Source organism: Poecilia latipinna, unplaced genomic scaffold (genome assembly GCF_001443285.1).
Source record: "Poecilia latipinna isolate Pla-1442-1.1 unplaced genomic scaffold, P_latipinna-1.0 Scaffold419, whole genome shotgun sequence".
Taxonomy (NCBI): Eukaryota; Metazoa; Chordata; class Actinopteri; order Cyprinodontiformes; family Poeciliidae; genus Poecilia; species Poecilia latipinna.
In genome coordinates this window covers 339,650-358,863 of record NW_015113035.1, presented here as the reverse complement: position 1 = coordinate 358,863, position 19,214 = coordinate 339,650, and the positions used below count along the sequence as shown (strand labels likewise).

Here is a 19,214-nt window from a genome sequence, read left to right as displayed (position 1 = left end):
ATCACCTGTAAATTGGCTTGTCCTGCAAAAGCGCCGTCCTCAATATAGCTGATTTCATTCTTGGTTAAGTTGAGGTCGGTCAAGTTCGTGAAGCGGTACATGGAACTGAAAAGCACGGCTTTCAGCTTGTTTTCGTTCAGCCTCAAGTCATGGACTGTGTTGTTGATGTGCTGGGGGATAGTCTCATAGGGAGGCTGGTTCTGACTGCATATAGCTAGCCAAACGTAGCCTTTGTCTCCTTCAATGAGCCAGCAGTCCCCGTTGGCCATGTTGGGAAACCAGGAAAAGAAGAGGAGCGAAAAAAGTGTAAGAGGGAGGAGAACTGAAAGAGTGGAAGCACGCAGCATGATGTCAATGAAAAGAAAAAAAAGGTAGAGTGCAAAGGTTATAATCAGGGCAAAGACGAAGAAGGATTTGATTATAGGATAAGGAAAACCAGGAAAAACTTCCAAAAAACAAAAAAGAAACGGGTCTGGGCTGGGTGCTGAAGAAGGAGTGAGGGATTTAGAATGCCTGTCTCAGCATTATGGTGATGAGCAGCAGATCCTTGTTATGTCATAATTTCTTGAGCTACAATTTGAAGGGAAGCAACTTGTCCTCATGCTCTCACTGAAGACTTGACGTCTGTGTAACGCAGTGGCGTGGGACCTCGGAGTGATCTACAGAGGAAAACATAACACAAGAAATGTATTAATACATATGCGCACTATGAATTTTTATGCAAGTCAATTTCTATATGTATTTACTGTGGAAAAAAGAACAGATTTTTGTGGGATGAAAACGATAAAACTCCACCACATTCAACTTTGCGACGCCGAATAATACAGTTTAAACACACAATTTAATTTTAAAAACAAAACCTGCTCTTAGCCTTTATTTCTGCCACATTTTCATCCTTATTTGGTCCTTGACACCAACACATTAACATCAAACCTTTGCTGATAAGTACAATGGAATCTAAGCTAGTGCCCATATTTCATCAGCACAGAGAGAACATTTGTCAGAGACAACGCGGTCTATTAATCACCAAAATGCTTGACAGAACATCTTCTTAGATATTTCTTCCTATAACACTATCCTACCAAAAACCTAAGCTCCAAAACCCATCTGCATGTTGCTTGAATAGCAGTCTAGCATTTACATATGGGGAAGATTAGCTGCCTGTTGCGTCATAGCAGACATTGTCCTCTCGCTTGCTACTAACACACAATATGCACAAATATGCAAATTAAAATGAGCATATGTTCTCTGGGAAATGCGTGCGTGACTATATGGACATACTCAATTATACTGTTTGTATGTTGTTGAACAACAGCATGTGGGAATGCACAAAAGCAAATCTATAGGCACAGATAAACAGTAGAGTATTAAGTCTGCATCTCCTCATGTGCACCAGAAAAAAGGTCAAAAGTCTGCTTGTACTCTAAATTCACATTTCTTTCCAATTCCAACGCAAAGAACTGAACTCATTACTGGCTATTCTGGTCCAGGGTCTCCAGAGACGCAAGCAAATAAACCAAGTTCATCATCATTTTCAGTCTGCTTAGTACTGCTGAAAACTGCAAACGTGAATCTATTGCAAAAATAAAGACTATCCTGCAAATAGGAGCCTTTTTGTAAATGTCCTGATTTCAGGAGGATATTGTGATCAGATTAAAAGTGTTTTAGCATCAAAACATTAAGAAATTTAAACTACTGGCCTTTTTCACAGCTTACAAAATAAATCTTAACTCAAGGATATCCTTAAAAATGTGAATGATTTGAAAAGTAGCACCAAAAAAACTGTACAAGTATGTAGATGTTTTTTTTGCTACTATGAGGTTAAAGCATTACAGATAATTATTTCACGTTGGTTTTGAAGTGAAAATACAAAAAAGTCCATGGGCTTTTCTATTTATTCTAAACCATAATAACTGATTACATTAGCTGAATAAAGAATTTATCCAAATATCTGCAACTTTCCATTTTTTAAATGAATATTTTCATGACAGGAGCAGCTTATTCTGCAGTTTGCAAGCAGATTTTTTTGTAGATTATTTCAAATGTCTGAATATACAATTTGTATAAGCAGAGCCATTTCATTCAACATTAACATTTATTTCAGGATTTATTTGTGCATTTATTTTACGTGTTTCATTCATTCATTCATAATGGTGTGCTATTTTGTGACACATTTATTTCGAAAACAGCGTAAAATAAAATCAGAGTTAAAAGTAAAAGTCCTTGAAATACGTAAATTAGCATTACATACTTAAAAGTGAGACTCAAAAAACACAGTTATTAGTCTTCATAAATAAATAAAACTGTGATTGACAAAATAACCTTCCTATTTAAAAATAGATATATTGCTGATATTCTAATTTGTGCTTTTATTTCATGTTTTATTTTTATTTCATGGAGATATTTGCTGGAGTATTTATGATTTTTTTTTTTTTGATTACAGTATTTGTTTATTTAGTTTTGAATTAAACATCTTTTCATATTTGTACTCAGGATGGATAATACATTTTACTCCCTACTGGAGAAGAGAAACAGAGTATCACAGACCCAAAACAAATTTCAGCAGCGCCCTCTCTTGAAATGTGTTGTGTTGCTCTCTTCTCCCAGGCTTATCCTCTCCACACGAGACATTATCTCATTTGGTGCTCTACATAGCAAAACCCAAAGGGTTCGCATGGGGGACATAAGAGACACCGTATGTCTGAACAAACCCATGTTTAGGGATGTGATTACATAATTAGAAATATGGGACAAGAAGTAACACTTCTCAGGGCAAAGCATGTTCATATCATGGACACGTTTGTCGAAAAAAATTAAAAATGTTTTTACATTACCTAATTTTTACATTTACATTTTTACATTACCTAAATTATTATATATATAAAAAAATACAAATAAAAGTAGCGTATCTAATGCGACTTTTCGTTTGTGTTTTAGTTTTAATACCAAACAATCATTTAGGCAGAACGTCTAATTTGTGTGACGTTTGCTAAACCTCAAAATTCTGTAATTATTGGAGCTGAATCCATTGTTAAATGTTGCCTTTAGCTTTCTTTTCTCACCGGACCACAAAAGGAGTGCGTTGTTCCTCTTCAATAGAAACTGTAAATGTATTTCAGAAAATGTGAACAAACTGCAGCGTGTCGCTGAGGTGTTCTTTTTCCTCATGTTGAAGTTGAAACAATCTATCTATGTGTAGTTGGAATAAAACATTTTCATATTTAGACAAGTTTTAGCAAGTTTTCATTGCCGTCTTTGTTAATCTTTCTTTTTTTGTTGTTGTTGTTTTGGGGACCCTGGACGTTACGAAAGCAAGCATCACATCAGCTGCGTCTCGATGCAGATAAGCATCCGGGTCGCTCAGCGTACAAGCTCCAGTTACTCTTTACAGTTGCCATGGAAACAAATATGATTGACAGTGTCAATTTACTCTCGCGCTAAGAGAATAGGATGTTGTTGACATTTGCATCAAATCAGCATGTCTCTTCCACTCCATTACCCACAAGGGTAAAACTCTCCTCCATGAATTCTAATAGCTTCCAATAAGCCTCGGCTGTGACAGGTGGTGGAATTGGAGGGGGTCCGCATCGCCACTACACTATCACCAACATGACTCTTGGAGCCAGGCCACTGTCAGCCCAAATGTAAATTCACTGGCTGGTACCCGACGCGCCTCCAGTTGCATATGATGCTGTCGCTGCGAATTGCATCGCCTGTGAGTTAAACGCTCTGTACGACATGAGGTGCTAAAACAAGAGACGCACATTTGTATATGTGGGGAATGCAGGGGGATTGGATATTGTGTCTTGCATTTGATTAGTGTTCACACAACCTGTGTGTGGTTAGTGGTTGAATGATCAAACAGAGGCCTGTTGTACAATAATGCATTGGCAGTGTCCCGTTAAAGATTTTTACTTGTGTTCCTTAACGGCATGAAATAGGCAGAAAATATGAGCTCCAAGTTGTGATTGGTTACTTTTAAGACACCCATCTCGTTTGCTTGCACAGTTTTAATATAGGACAACACTCGAGTCTGTAGCGGCACCGAGCTGGAGCAGAAACACAACATCCACCTGGATCCCAAAATGAAGTTCAATGTGGGCACTGGACAGATGCAACATGTGGACAAAACATTCACTGTATGAGTTTGATAGAAGCACATCTCAGGCCGTCAGAAGAGGCCCGATTTCAGATGCAAATAAACCATCTGACCTTGTACAGGCAGCGCGGTTTCCCCCCATGTCTGTGCATTCAAGTAGATTTGAAGCAAAAAAGGTAAAACGCTATCTGATTTTAAATAGCAAGGCAGAAATATATGTAGCCAGCTTGCTGTGTGCTGTTTAAAATCGATCGCCAAATGCAGTTCTGAAACAGCATGGACTTAACCACGGTGGGATCCTCTGGACTTTATGAAACACAATACAAATACAGCCCATTTACCCATTTTTATCACAAATAGCACTCCATTTATTTCCACACCATGACTTTCAGGAGCATTTTTTTTCAGCCAGCTGACAGGCAGTGCTCAGTAATAAACATCTGAGTGTAACTATGCATATACAGTATTATGGAATTATTTTGTGACAGTAGGACAGAGTGAATTTTTTTCTGGGTGAATTTTGCTGAGGTTATAAAAAAGATCCTGTGCTATGAGCTAAACCATGTTTCCCCATGAAATCGGTCTCAGAAAACATCATGCAAAGATTCATCTCTGCTTTCAGTATTTGACCTGATCTGGAGTATTTAGTACCTCTGATTAAGAGTGGATATGACATGACTGTGGCTGATAACCTGAGCCTTTGTCTGAGACTCTTATTAAAATAAGAAAGTGAATATTATTTTTTCTGTGTGTGTTTGCTTGTGTTGAGAAAGTCCTCAAATGAAGATTACCTCCCAAGGTGACTGGAAACACTCAGTTGCATAAGCATTTTCTCCAAACACATTCCAAATATCTGGCTTTCTTCACTAAGCTCTCTACAATGTGTTGTCTTCTCGTACACTGAATGTGTCGTTATACACCCAGATTTCGTAAATATACAAAAGCACATGCAGTCTGCTATAACCACTGTTGTTAAAAACAAAACAAATAAAAATAACCCACCGGTCCAATACCTGACCAGCTAATAAAATGTCTTGGTGAGTATTTTTAAATAAGGTTAGACGGTCTCACGGGATAAAATGCCAATTACATATCTGTTTAGGTTGTAGTGAGCCACACCAGCACTCTGTGATTATTTTGGCAGGTGCTGGGAATGTATCTGTCAGCAGCATATTTTCCTACTAGAGCTCTCTAATTGACTGTAGGGGCATGTGTCTGTACAAACTGTGATTACTCCATCAAAACAGCTTTGGAGAGACCACAAAACAGCGAAAGCTGCCTAGCGAATAAACAAAATAGTGACCGATTTGCAATGAAATTAGATTTTCCGTTCAGCTTGTTTTTTTTCCCCCAACATGTTTACAATGTTTTGCTTGATGTTTTTTTGTTTTGTTTTTTTTTAAGAGAGCAAAGTAAATGGCTTTGCATTTTGGCCCTATTTTCATCATGACGCTAGAAAATGCTCTTCATTCATCATCGCACCGTGAGTCAGAAAGGTCTGTGACGTCAAGGATTCATCTCAAGTGGGTACATTCTTGGGTATTTGAATTGATTTCCAGAAATGCTAAAAAGAGAAAGAAAGAAAAAGAAGAAAGAAAGGAAATGAGAAGGAAAACCACGTCTTAATAAAAAACATCTAAGAAGTATTGAACGCTTGATGACTACAAAGCGACACACTTGTGCAGAAGAACATTGACGTCACAGAGCAGCACTCTTGTTTACGGAAGTGATAAAGGATTGCACTGTACTTCCCGGTTGCACTGTAAATTGCCTTTTGTGTGATCATCGATGTGATGCATTTTTAAGGAAACGTTTCCCAGAGAGCGTGACAGGACGCGCCCTTAACAATGAAGCCCAAACGTCTCACCTGAAAATTATTTCAGCCAAGTGGCATTTGACCAAAGTTTCATCAGAAACGGTCAAATTTGACTGAAGGCAAATTAATTTGCAAGTTATTGGATTTCCAGAAGTAGGAATCACACAAAAGACACGAATATATACCAAGTGATATTAGATGTCGGTAACGTAATACACATTTGAAACAGACATTCAGAAATCAAAAGATTAACACCTACATTAATGTGTGTGTTTTCTATGTGGGCTAATAGATCTGTATTCTGCCTGAGAGACTCCTCCAGCAACCACAAAGACAACGATCCCTTTTCACTCCCCGCTCTCCTAGTGCTTTCTCTTTTCTCTGTATCTTTTAGCATCACAAGATCTTTGTACTCTCCCCAACTTTCCCTCTCTGCCGTTGCTTTTTATCTCGCAGCTTCTTTAATCCCCCTCAAGCCTTGAAATTTGTTCCTGTCTCCCACTATCCCTCAGTTTGTCTCTTTCTCGCTTCTCTCGCGGTCTTTCCATCGGTTTCACACAGTTGTTGTTGCACTTCCCCGCTGTCCGGGGCCCATTCCCAGGAGAGAAGTCGGTGTAGTGTTGAGAGGTTTAGGCTGTGAGCAAAACATTTCCTCTCCACTTCACACAGGACATAAGGACGAGACAAACACAAGCAGAGCAGTACGAGGCTCCTCTGAGAGTTTAACCTCGTGTAGGTCTGAGAGGAACAGATGATATCGCAGTGGTCATGAGAGAAACTGCTAAAAGCATTTCTACTCTTTTGTTCAGAAGTATTGAGCATGTGCTACTTGTGTCACTACCAGCGGGACTTGAAGGTACATACATCCCTTGTTCAGATTCTGCACTTTTATGTGTTTTGAAAACCAGATATAAAACACTGTTCTAAAATACTGGACTTAGCTAAACTGTACAGGTATTTTACACAACGCTTGTTTAATCTGATAACTTTTTAAATTCCAAATACTCTTAAGTATTTGAATTTTTTAAATATTTGAATCACTTTTTCTTAGAGATATTGTATATCAATTATCTTAAAAAATATAACTTGAACTCTATCACTGTGTATTACTTTCTAAAATGCTTGAAATCTGCTAACTTGACCAAGATAAATCTTTTCTCAGGATCTGTCAGTGTCTTCACCGTGTGGCTCCGCCATCATGTCTGTCAAGCAGGAAGCTGCTTTCCCTCAATGACTTTTGAATAAAAAAAAAAACAAAACATAAAATGCACATTATGCTCCTCAGTGTTACCAATGATTTTTATTCCATAAGATAGAAATAGTTTCAGCTGTTCTAAGATGGCTTTTGACAGTGTTTATTCTAATTTCTGAGGAGAGCATTTGTGAGGTCAGACTCTGATGTTGGACGAGAAGGAGTCCCACTTCCAGTCTGTGCTCTAGTTCATCCCAGAAGCGTTCTCATAACTTGGGAGCAGGTAACTAGGAGTGTTTGAACTGTTTTTGGTTGAAGATTTTTAGATAATTATCAACAATGGAAACAAAAAGAATAATAAAAAAGTAATCCTAAAGTAACTTACTGTATATCCACTCAACATACTCAAGTAGTGAGTATGTTGCGTAATATACTCAATACACACCGTCTGTGTATGGTTGCACATTATGAACAATTATTATTTTTTTTTTCTTGTTTGCGACAGTATCTTGATGAAGCTGATAACGATGCAATTCAGCTTTTTGAAAGTTATCAAAACGTTGCACGTCATCATGTTTGGGCACGTCAACGTACTTTCAGGACAGGAAACAGTATAAGGAATGACGTCCAACCAAACCACATTTATGTCGGATTGGTGACTGCCATTATTTGCGGTCATGATAGCTTGCAACCACTAATTTAATATTTGAAGAATGCGAGCCCTGTAAAGCAATGACTTCAAAAACAAGAGTATAAACAATGGCCTGCATGGCTGATTTAATCGGACTGAAACTGATTCAACTGGAAATAAAAAAGCTCCTCGTTTCTGCATACGGCAACTAGGTTGAGGTCCAGCTAATTTACATTCATCCGCATGTCCTATTTTTGTCAAAAGTGCAGCAGTTCATTTGCAAAAGTATTTACAAATTGTTATAAAGAAATATATTTTAGCCTTCCAACAAGAACTGAAGTTCATTTTCCTAAACGGGGCACAAAAAGGTAAAGTTTCCACAAATTTGCGTGTCCCTTTTTGAGCCGATGTAGCACAAAAAAAAAAGCCAAAATATGCATTTCCATGATCTCTCTCTTGATCCCTGTGTTTCTAGGTCTTGACAGCTATGTGGTGCTCAAGTAGGTCAGAAAAATGTTGCAAGATATAAATAAAATAGGAAGATATGACAGGGAGAAAAGAGCACAAAGAGAGGCCAGTGGAAAAGAGCGAAGGCAGACATGATGAGAGACCACATTTGATCTGTATATTCTCAGCAAACTTTTGTGGCTGCGAGAAGCCGAGGAAAAGTCACACATGCTGCAACACAAACTACTCTGGATGTACAAAATTGTTAAAAAAGACGAAGCCAGAAAAAAAAATCCTCAGAAATCATGCAGAAATTAAAAATCCGAAGTAGAGCTGAGGACAGATCTTCAAGCTACATCTGAGGTCTGACATAAAATTCATATTTTAGAGATCTACGCTTCTCTGTTTTTTGTCTTCCTTCCATTTTTAATTTCTTTCCGACCTTCCCTGCGTGTGTGTGTGTGTCTATATTTATTTCCCTGTGCGTAATGCTTAGACCACAGTTATCTGTGGCTGCTCACCCATGACATCATATCCATTTCTTGAATGTCTTGGAGGAAGAAGTGATGCAGTGGACCGTGGCCGGCCGACCCAAAGGTCTGGGGCTAAATGGAGCAGAGAGCACCTCAGCAGGCCCCCAGCTGCCCACTACATAACTGCTACTAACGCAGCACAGGATGACCTGCAGGAAGACCCGGAGACATCGTCCTGCGGTGGGCCGTGGGCCTGCAAGCTAAAAGTATTTGGAGTACTTCCAGTAGAAAAAGCCAAGATATGTGCCACAGAGATACCAACTCAAAACTCAGGTAAAAGCCAAACGTGTGCATGTTCAAACTACAGCACAGATACAGCAGTCATGTGGGAAGAAGAAGATTGTTTCCTTGTTAAGACTTAGAGTAGAGCAATTGTGACAAAGAGGACATTTTTGAAAAAGAGTATGGATGTGGGGTGATGCAGGGTAACTTGAGGGTTTAAGTCCAATTGTCAATTGAATAATTAAAGAAACTAAAAGTTTCTTGCTGGTTCTCAAAAACTGTTTATATATATATATATATATATATATATATATATATATATATATATATATATATATATATATATATATATATATATATATATATATATATGTTGACTTTATGTCTTCGAACCCAAAACTGAACCCAGAAAAAAACATTAAATTTCCTCAGTAGGTCACAGGTTATGAATTACTTTTTAAATTAACAAAATAATCAAACAAAAAAAGATATGTTGGTCATAAGTAAAGTGGCTTTAATTTATTTGAATGTCATGATGTGTGATATTCAAAAGTAACTACATTTCAAGCACTTTGAGAGTCAGGGTAATTTCAATATTGCAAGTGCTGATCAGGGATTTTAATCTCCATGTAGGACACGTTCCCCTCACTACCTGGCAAAATACATTTTTAAAATGCCTTCTTAGTTTTTTGGTAAAATGAAGCCTTGCTGCTGGATTTGAAAGAAAAATAAATGACTGAATGTAAAAACTTCTGTAAAAGGTTCTGTGATTGTGCCACATTATTTTTAAAAACACAGCGGTTTACCATGAATCTGTTAAATACAGACATTCATAATATAAATTGCGAAATACATGCAAATTAAATGTTGTATTGTTTCCCTTCCTGACATCCTAAGGAATAAATGTGAACATTCAGAAAAGGCATTTCTGAATGTACCAGTAACAATCAGGTGGATAGAAAAACCTGATTGAAACCAATATGTATGATACTGACAAAGGCATTCATCCACACGCTGTTTACACCCAATAGTCCTCCAAAGGTCACAGAGGGGGCTGACATCTATCTCCATGGTCACTGGGAGAGAGACGGGGTACACCCTGGACAGCTCACCAGCCCATCACAGGTTGTGCATGGTTACGTAGAAACACACATCCATGCACACCCAAATTCATGCCTAAGGGCAATTTGGAGAGACCAATAACCAAACATTCCAGTTTTTGTACCGTGAGATGAAACTGGAGTACCTGGAGGGAATCCATGCCTCCCTGCTGAAAGAAACCCAGCTGAAAACCCAAGAACTTCTCGCCGCAAGGCGTCAAACAATTGAATTCAGGTGTTTCAATCACTTCCATGACCACAGGACAAAATCAACCCCCTAGGTATACAGACTTTTACTACAAGTGTTTATTAAAAAGGCTGTCACTCTCAAGAGCCTAGTGAAGTCCGGCAAGACGATGTCCAGCCTGGACATTTCCTCCCTACTCAACATTCACAATCAACTGTTAGTAGTATTGTAGCAAAGCAAACGCGAGTAGCGACAACAGCAGCTCAGCTATGAAGTGAGCGGGGTCGGTCTGTTAAATACAGACATTCATAACATAAATTGCAAAATACATGCCAATGTATGTATGTATCTCCAGAAGTCTCTCTGTCTGACAGTGCAATCGAGAAATTTAGGCAACTGCATTGCGTTACATGTGAAACTTGTGTTTTACATGTAACAAGTGTAGATTATGGTGTGGGTTTTCATGAGTTGGGCTTGGCTCCTTATTTTCTTTGAAAGTAACTCTCAGTGCTGCAGCATACCAAGACATTGTAAAGAAATCTACAGTTTCTAGACAATGAAAACAGTTTGCATGAGAGAGTTTGGTGATAAAGAACTTGACTAGGAGGTACTGAGCCCCGACTCCAACCTACAAGAGCACATTTGTCATAAAATAGAGCAAAGACTGTCAGCCAGGCCTTCCTTGTTCAACATCACTGCTTGACCTCACAAATGGGCTTCTAGAAAAATAACCAGATGCCCCAATAACACACTTTCAAACCTTGTGGAAAGCACTCCCAGATGAGTTAAAGATGTGGATCTGCAAAAGCTGTGCAAACACCTTTTTAAAAAGTTTGTATTAATATTGGAATGACTTTAACATGTATGCGTCTCAAAACAAGTGGCTGTTTTAGCAATATAAGGCATAAATTGGCATTTATTTGTTCTTTAGTGCAAACTTAATGAATCTACAAAAGAAAAAGCTTTATTTACAGATATTTTCAATTAATTAGAGTATTTTTGAGTCAGTCATCTAATTCACTAAGTGAAACACATTACATAGATTAGCACACAGACTGTTTTCAAAGCTTTGCTTCAATTTATTATGATGATTTTACACTCACAGCTAATGAAAAGATCAAACTAAAAGGATTAGACTGTTGCATCTGACCAATAAAAACATTTTTAATATAGAAATGTGGACATAATGAAATATATTCTTCAGACTATTTTTAAAGGGTGACTTTAAGCTGACAATTGAGCATCTTTCTTTTATTCTAATTTAATGAATTTGACTAAATGAAAGAAAACTACAGAAAACGTATTTGCTGCTCAATGCCATAATAAATGACAAGTATAAGACCAGAGTTTATACTACTTTTGCTACTATAACCGCAGCTTTTTAATTACACAGCCCTCACATTTGCACAAGTGCAGCTATAGCAACAATTATTTATTGGTTGAGATGCAGCAGTACGCTCTCAAACAGGAGCACAATAAACCAACGATGCAAAAATAATGGTGTAATTTAGATAGATGAGCAAAGAGATACTATAAGAGGGGGAGTGAAAGCACAGGATACATATGGCAAGAGTAAACTTTTACAGATGTAGTCCTGGGAATGATTGTCCATCTGGTACTTTTATTATGCATTTATATCTATATATTTTTTTTAACTGCTGATATGGTGATCAAAATAAAACAGAATTCAAAATTCTAGGAACCAAACAAACTTGTTGTTTAAGTGTGCTGTGCTTTTCCCTGAATACGTTCCTCCAAATCCTCTCAGCAAGGCATCTATCTATCTATCAGCCTCAGCATTTCAGCGTGCGTCAGGAGAATTTCTAGACGCCTAATTGTGTCTTGCAGTGCTGACAGATTCTGAGCTGGAGGCAAAAAGCTGCAGAAAAAAAAAATCAAAGTAGGAGGAATCAAAAAGTATGTCTAGATCTTCAATAAACATTCTATATATGTTTGGGTTTGCACATTTTATTCTTTTTAGTTGACTTACTCAGCTCTGTGGACTGAAGGAAAACATTTGAAAAAGTGTGTGCTTTCAAATTCATATAATCACAGTGCAATTATACAGAGAGAGTCACTATGTGCAATTCTTTGCTTATATGCAGCCATATAGCGCAACATTTTTTTTTTCTCCATAGCACAAATAAAACAGCTGAGGCCATCCTTCCAGGGTTGGAGAAGAGCAACTTTTTGGACTTTCTGTAATTTTCCTACAGAAAGGAATGTCTGGTTGGAGCAGAACTGGTGCAATAATGCTGGGAAAGATCAACTAGGCATGTTAATAACCTCTGCAAGTTTAGGTTAAATAGAACAAGGTTGGATGTTTGTCTATTTTGATTTATAGTTTTATCTTGAAATACATTTTTCAATTCTGACTAACTCAGTATTGCTTTAATAGTTATTCTCTTTAACTTCCAGTTTTAACCCTTTTTTTGTTTCAGTTTTAACCGAACAGAAATGTTCACACTTTCAACAACATCATAAGAAGAATTGATGTGGTTTGAAAAAGAAAAGAAAAAAAAACCCGCAGCCGATACATGATGCAAATGAGGAAATAATTCCGCAAAAAAATGAATGATTAAATGTCTTTAAACCTGAAGAGTTTATTATGTATTCTCTATGTATCCTGTCATATTTTTGTGAGTGCGAATTTATAAAAATATTTAATGAGGTTTAGGTTAACTAGGGCTACACTTGAATTCTATATTATTCTTTTTTTTCTTTAATATTTATTATATATTTTTTATTTTTAGCTGAACAGGCTTCAGATCCAAAGGTTGCTTCAGGTGGATCGAAAACACACAATGTCTATTTGCATCCAATATCACAGCTGACTAAGGGACACAACACTTCTCCCTGCTTCTCATAATTCTTCAAAAAGGACCAGACACCACTGAATACTTTATGTATCATATTCTCACAAATGAAGAGGAAAAAATGCCCCATTTCTGCAATCCCTTCCGGCTGACTCCCTTAGCTTGATGATAGTTAGACTCAATCTCACCTCACGCTCAGGACACCTTGGTCTAAAATAGTAACACACTGTTTGCCCAGCAGCATCACTCCTGAGGAAACTGGGTTATAATCATGCAAGTAGGTATCAAAGCCTACAGCTAGCTAACAGAATGTGGTCAATGTTGCTCAAATAAGTTCCTGATGATTCAATGACTCAAAGTAAAATTAAAGATTTGTCTTTAAAAAAAAAGAGTAAATAAATAAATAAAACAACATGAAAATATGTAAAATAAATAAATAAAATAACTCTGGTAGGACAATGTTGAATATTCCAGCTTCTTCCATGTTATCCAACAGGGCAACTTGAGAACGACTTCCTTTGTTACTTTAAATGAGTTTCGAACACAGGCAGACGCTGTAAAGCGTAAAGCAACTACACTTGTACTAACTGGGGTCTAAAATAATGATAGCCTGTACAGTAAGTCACTAACAAATGATAGGATCTAGCCCCCCAGGATGTAATTATACATACTTATAAATTACTCACAGGATTTACACTCAGTCAGTTTATTTTAATGCTTCAACTATCGGGGTGACACATATATTTCATGACTTGGTATGTCTCATTTTTCAGGTCACAGATGAGAATGAGCTCAGAGTAACAGACATAAAATAAAAAGTCAGAAGAATTTTATTTTGAACATAAAAAATAACCCTTCAAGGTAATTACTGTATTAGAAAGGGGTTGCAACAAGGTGCGCTATGTAGAGTGAATTATAATTTCATGTTATTTAAATAGATCTGTTTCTACAAAAGCTACACATCTCACATGGCTAATCCTGCATATGCCACTACGTACATCCGTACATTCATCTGCTTATGCAAATAAGTTGCAAATTCGTTTCAATCAAAGGAGATTGTGTTTCAAAATAATTGGCCCTTAACAGTTCACATTTTGGTGACTGGTGCTATATGTGACAGCTCTTTTGTCAGGGTTGACACTGCATGCTAAGTGAAGGCTTAGAAATCATTTCCCCTCTGACTAAAACCTGTTTTGTGTTTCGTTTACTTATTTATTCAAGTACTCCAGCTCACCAACATCCCACGCCAGGTAAGGACAGTGTGCGGCGTCTTACCCAGCGATTATTAATTTATTTTATTAGCAGTGAGTCAGCAGCAAGACCAGGCAATGAGTCACGGTTAATAATGTTGAAAATGGCATCGACTATTTGTGGCCCCAGATGGACGGCTTTCAATACAGCAGTCTGTGGGATTGCACCATGTACTGACTCATGTAGAAAACGGACTGACACATATGACACAAAAACAAAAAAAATATTTTTTTTATTTTTTTTATAAAGATCTGGATGTGAAAAAAAGACAATTCTTTCTTTTTATTTTTATATTTTCACCTAACAATATCAAGTTTTTTCCTTCATGTTGATTTATCTTTGCTAATATTAAGAGTAGACTCCCTTTTTTGTTCTCCACATTCCTGTCTTCCCACTGCCACCATGAAAAGATGTGATAAAAATGCTTCCTAAAAAAAAAAAAAAGAAAAAAAAAAAAGAAACTGCTCGTCAGTCGTGACTGAATATGCATTAATGAAATATTTTCAGAAATGTCCTGGCGCGTGTAAAGAAAGACACTCTTTCAGTCAGGAGGAAGGTGTGCTTCTTTAGTCAAGAAAAGAACTAACAATCTACCCTGAAGAGATTAAAATGGTAGAAATGCAAGGATAAAAGTAAAGCGGAGGGCATTTCTGTGTGGGTGTGTGTTCGCTTGTTTTCCCAACGTGTCCTTGTGCTTCCACAACACACTCATACGAGGGTCCACATACAGTAAGAATACCTAAGCATCTGCACCTGTGAAGCACTTAAATCCAGCCCTGTAACAGCACAGGATAGGTGGAGCCGTCCATGCATGTATGCATGTGTAGTTTTTAGTTTTTATGTTTCCACAATTCGATTGTTTTGGTTAGGGCATGATGCTAACAGCCGTCTGCAATGCTAAACTAGGCCACTGCCTCGCCTAGGGCAAATAAGACATGGAGAGACAAAGAAATTGGAAGGACGAGATTGAGGAAAGAAAAGAAAAAAAAAACAGGTAATGAACTTATTACATAATGTCAAATACTATGTGTCTGATCTCAAATGTTAATGTGATGTTAATGTGAACAAGAGATGCTATGTAGGCATAGAGTTTCTTCAAAAACTGGATTTTTGGGAGCATTTTACATATATATATATATATATATATATATATATATATATATATATATATATATATATATATATATATATATATATATATATATATGTAGATGGAAAGTAAAAACTTTGTGTAATAACTCACTGAATATAGATTTGCAAGTTTGTGCAAATAGCTGTCAGGCATCTTTAGAGTAAAAGCTAAAATGAAGACTGTCTTAGTAAAATGGCCTCATTTCTGGTTTTTCATTTTGACATGTAGCTACGTGAAATGAACCTCTATATCACAACGAAAGAACGCTGTGATTACCAATTTAAACTTCTCAGACACTCTAGTTGACCAATAAAAGCAGATTGTTAACAAATATTATGTTTCAATTATGTTAATTTGTTGGTACTGCTGTGGATGCATATAATTATCTCAGGAGTGAGTTTGTAAAAATAAAAAAAAAAATAAAAAAAACAACATCCAATCGTTTCTTAATATTAATATTTCTTAATAAATATAATCAAATTCAGGATTAGATTTTCCTGCTTTTTTTTAGTTTGAAATTAAGTTATTGGAATAAAAAATCATTTTTATTTATTTATCCTTTTTTTTCAGTTTTAGCAAGCACTGACTGTATTATAGTCCTAAGTGTTAGTAGCATCAGTAGTGAGTAACTTGAACTAAACTCCAACTTGCTGAACGACGTTGATGCTTTTTTTTAATTATTGCTTTTGATTTTCTCACCATGTCAGTTTTTTTTTCTTAAATTGTGTTTTACGTTTGAACCGTGACATAGTGCTAAAAATAAAAATAGACAACCTGAGTCTTAACTATGTGATAACCTCCTCTTCCCCACCTGTCCAGATCATATGGTATTCCATCTGTCAGTTTCACCCTTCATCTCTCCTCCTCCTGTTCTCTCCTTCTCTTTCTGCTCATCTTTACTTAAGAATGCAATCTTGGAGCATAAATAAATTATAAATATTTTTATCTGATTATAAAGAAGATTAAAAAAAATATATGTTTTGTTCATTGATATATCTTCCAGAAGTACAAGTATTGTACAATTTGCACTTAGCTATCTTAATTTAATTCTGTTAAACTTTTTTTTTTACTAACTCCTACTTCTCCACTTCCTTTAGACAACATACCGAAATCTGGATTCTGGAAAGCCAAAAACTGTCAACACAACAATACTTTTCTTACTAACTTTTTACTCAGTAGTATTACATTTGCTTGTTCTTTTTCTTGTTATTATATTTTTGTATTTTTTTATCAACAACCTGGCAAGATGTAAATTAGCCACTTAGGTATAATTGTATGTACCTGCATGTTAATATTTATTAACATGTATTGTCCAATTTATTTTAAAAAGAAAACTGATCTGAAAAATGAAAAAAAAAAAAACAACAAACAAAAAAACAATCATCAAATTGAAAATAGTGTTAAGGTTTTATTTGGTTTACTTATATCACACAGCATAACCAGTTGTTTTTTTTTTTCTTTTTAAATAATTTTTAAGAACAAGATCCTAAAAAGGGGTTTGGTTAGTAAAAGAATCTTAAAGTATGCAACATAAAACAGTGAACCTGCTACAGTTTAAGCTTATCTGTTGCCAAGATAGGCTTAAATAAATTGTGGAGTTTTTTTTTTCGATTATGCAATTTTACCAAATATTTCATTCAGTTATGATACAAAGAAAGATTTCATGAAAGTCGAATTATATGACTCAATTCTAATAATTGCAACATCCAATTTCAACAATATGAAGTCGCTTAATTTCTAGCCGAGATGTGAATGTGGCAGGACAAAGGAAAGAAAGTGAGGCCTGGGAAAGGGGGAAATACAAAATGAGAACAGAGGAACGGGGCTGATGGGAAGAACAAAAGGCACCACATTTATAATGAACCAAAACAGATAAAGTTATGAAACTCTGTCTTGCTTGTTAGATCTCTGCGACACGTTGAAGACGGGTGAAAAAGAAATGTGTGAAAAACGGGGACAGAGAGAAAGAATCTTCTGTTCTGTCATTAAAACTCGCCCTTATCACCAACCCAAATACTGATGCAAGGACAGAGGCAAAGACGGATGCGCAGTCACGTGAAAAAAAATAAATGCACGTGCAAGAAATGTTTGACACCATCTTCTTGTAAACGTAGCGCTTGTCAGAAGGATGATACGTTCAAAAAGGGGGCTTAGGTGTGAACAAATTTGTCACAACTGACTGACTCCAAGTTTAAAACAGCAGAAAGGTGGACATAAAGCTGATGTGCTTTTAAGGTGGTGCAAACAAAGTGGCATGAGAGGAGTGATTGATGATGACGACCCATAAAGTGGCTCAAGACTGACAGAGAATTAAGATGAGGTTTATTATACAATAGGACAAGTCACACTTACCACGTGGCATATTGTGTGAATCAGTGTGAGTATGGAGCAAAAAGCAAAGATTATCAATCTAAAAATGGGAAAACACAGAAAAACTGTTAATTAAAATTAAACAGCGTGAATACCACACCAGCAACCCATGATGTAATATTGTCATCAGGGGGCTATGGGGAAAAAAAAATATTTTAGACGCATCTCAGAACTTTTGAAATGATGTAACAGTAAAAAACCCAGCGCAGATATGAAATAGCTGCTCTGCTCAGAAAGGCTTGGATAATTTGTTGCAGCTGGATGGTAAAACGTTGGCTACATGTTCAGCTGAAAACGCAGGTATCACAAAAACAATATGCCACCAGTCACAGGGTTACAGAAGTAGAAGTGTTATGATTTGGGTTGCATTTTTTNTGACCTCACAAATGGGCTTCTAGAAAAATAACCAGATGCCCCAATAACACACTTTCAAACCTTGTGGAAAGCACTCCCAGATGAGTTAAAGATGTGGATCTGCAAAAGCTGTGCAAACACCTTTTTAAAAAGTTTGTATTAATATTGGAATGACTTTAACATGTATGCGTCTCAAAACAAGTGGCTGTTTTAGCAATATAAGGCATAAATTGGCATTTATTTGTTCTTTAGTGCAAACTTAATGAATCTACAAAAGAAAAAGCTTTATTTACAGATATATTCAATTAATTAGAGTATTTTTGAATCAGTCATCTAATTCACTAAGTGAAACACATTACATAGATTAGCACACAGACTGTTTTCAAAGCTTTGCTTCAATTTATTATGATGATTTTACACTCACAGCTAATGAAAAGATCAAACTAAAAGGATTAGACTGTTGCATCTGACCAATAAAAACATTTTTAATATAGAAATGTGGACATAATGAAATATATTCTTCAGACTATTTTTAAAGGGTGACTTTAAGCTGACAATTGAGCATCTTTCTTTTATTCTAATTTAATGAATTTGACTAAATGAAAGAAAACTACAGAAAACGTATTTGCTGCTCAATGCCATAATAAATGACAAGTATAAGACCAGAGTTTATACTACTTTTGCTACTATAACCGCAGCTTTTTAATTACACAGCCCTCACATTTGCACAAGTGCAGCTATAGCAACAATTATTTATTGGTTGAGATGCAGCAGTACGCTCTCAAACAGGAGCACAATAAACCAACGATGCAAAAATAATGGTGTAATTTAGATAGATGAGCAAAGAGATACTATAAGAGGGGGAGTGAAAGCACAGGATACATATGGCAAGAGTAAACTTTTACAGATGTAGTCCTGGGAATGATTGTCCATCTGGTACTTTTATTATGCATTTATATCTATATATTTTTTTTAACTGCTGATATGGTGATCAAAATAAAACAGAATTCAAAATTCTAGGAACCAAACAAACTTGTTGTTTAAGTGTGCTGTGCTTTTCCCTG

General features: G+C 36.3%; 1 long non-coding RNA gene across 1 annotated transcript in view; it reads right to left on the bottom strand.

Moving 5' to 3' along the window:
• Positions 1-9: 9 nt before the first annotated feature.
• Positions 10-19,214, bottom strand: part of LOC106950744 (uncharacterized) — a 76,637-nt gene continuing 57,432 nt past the window's right edge. Inside the window, exon 3 of the long non-coding RNA XR_001425676.1 lies at positions 10-659. This is a non-coding gene — a long non-coding RNA (uncharacterized LOC106950744). The remainder of the gene's footprint in view (positions 660-19,214) is intronic.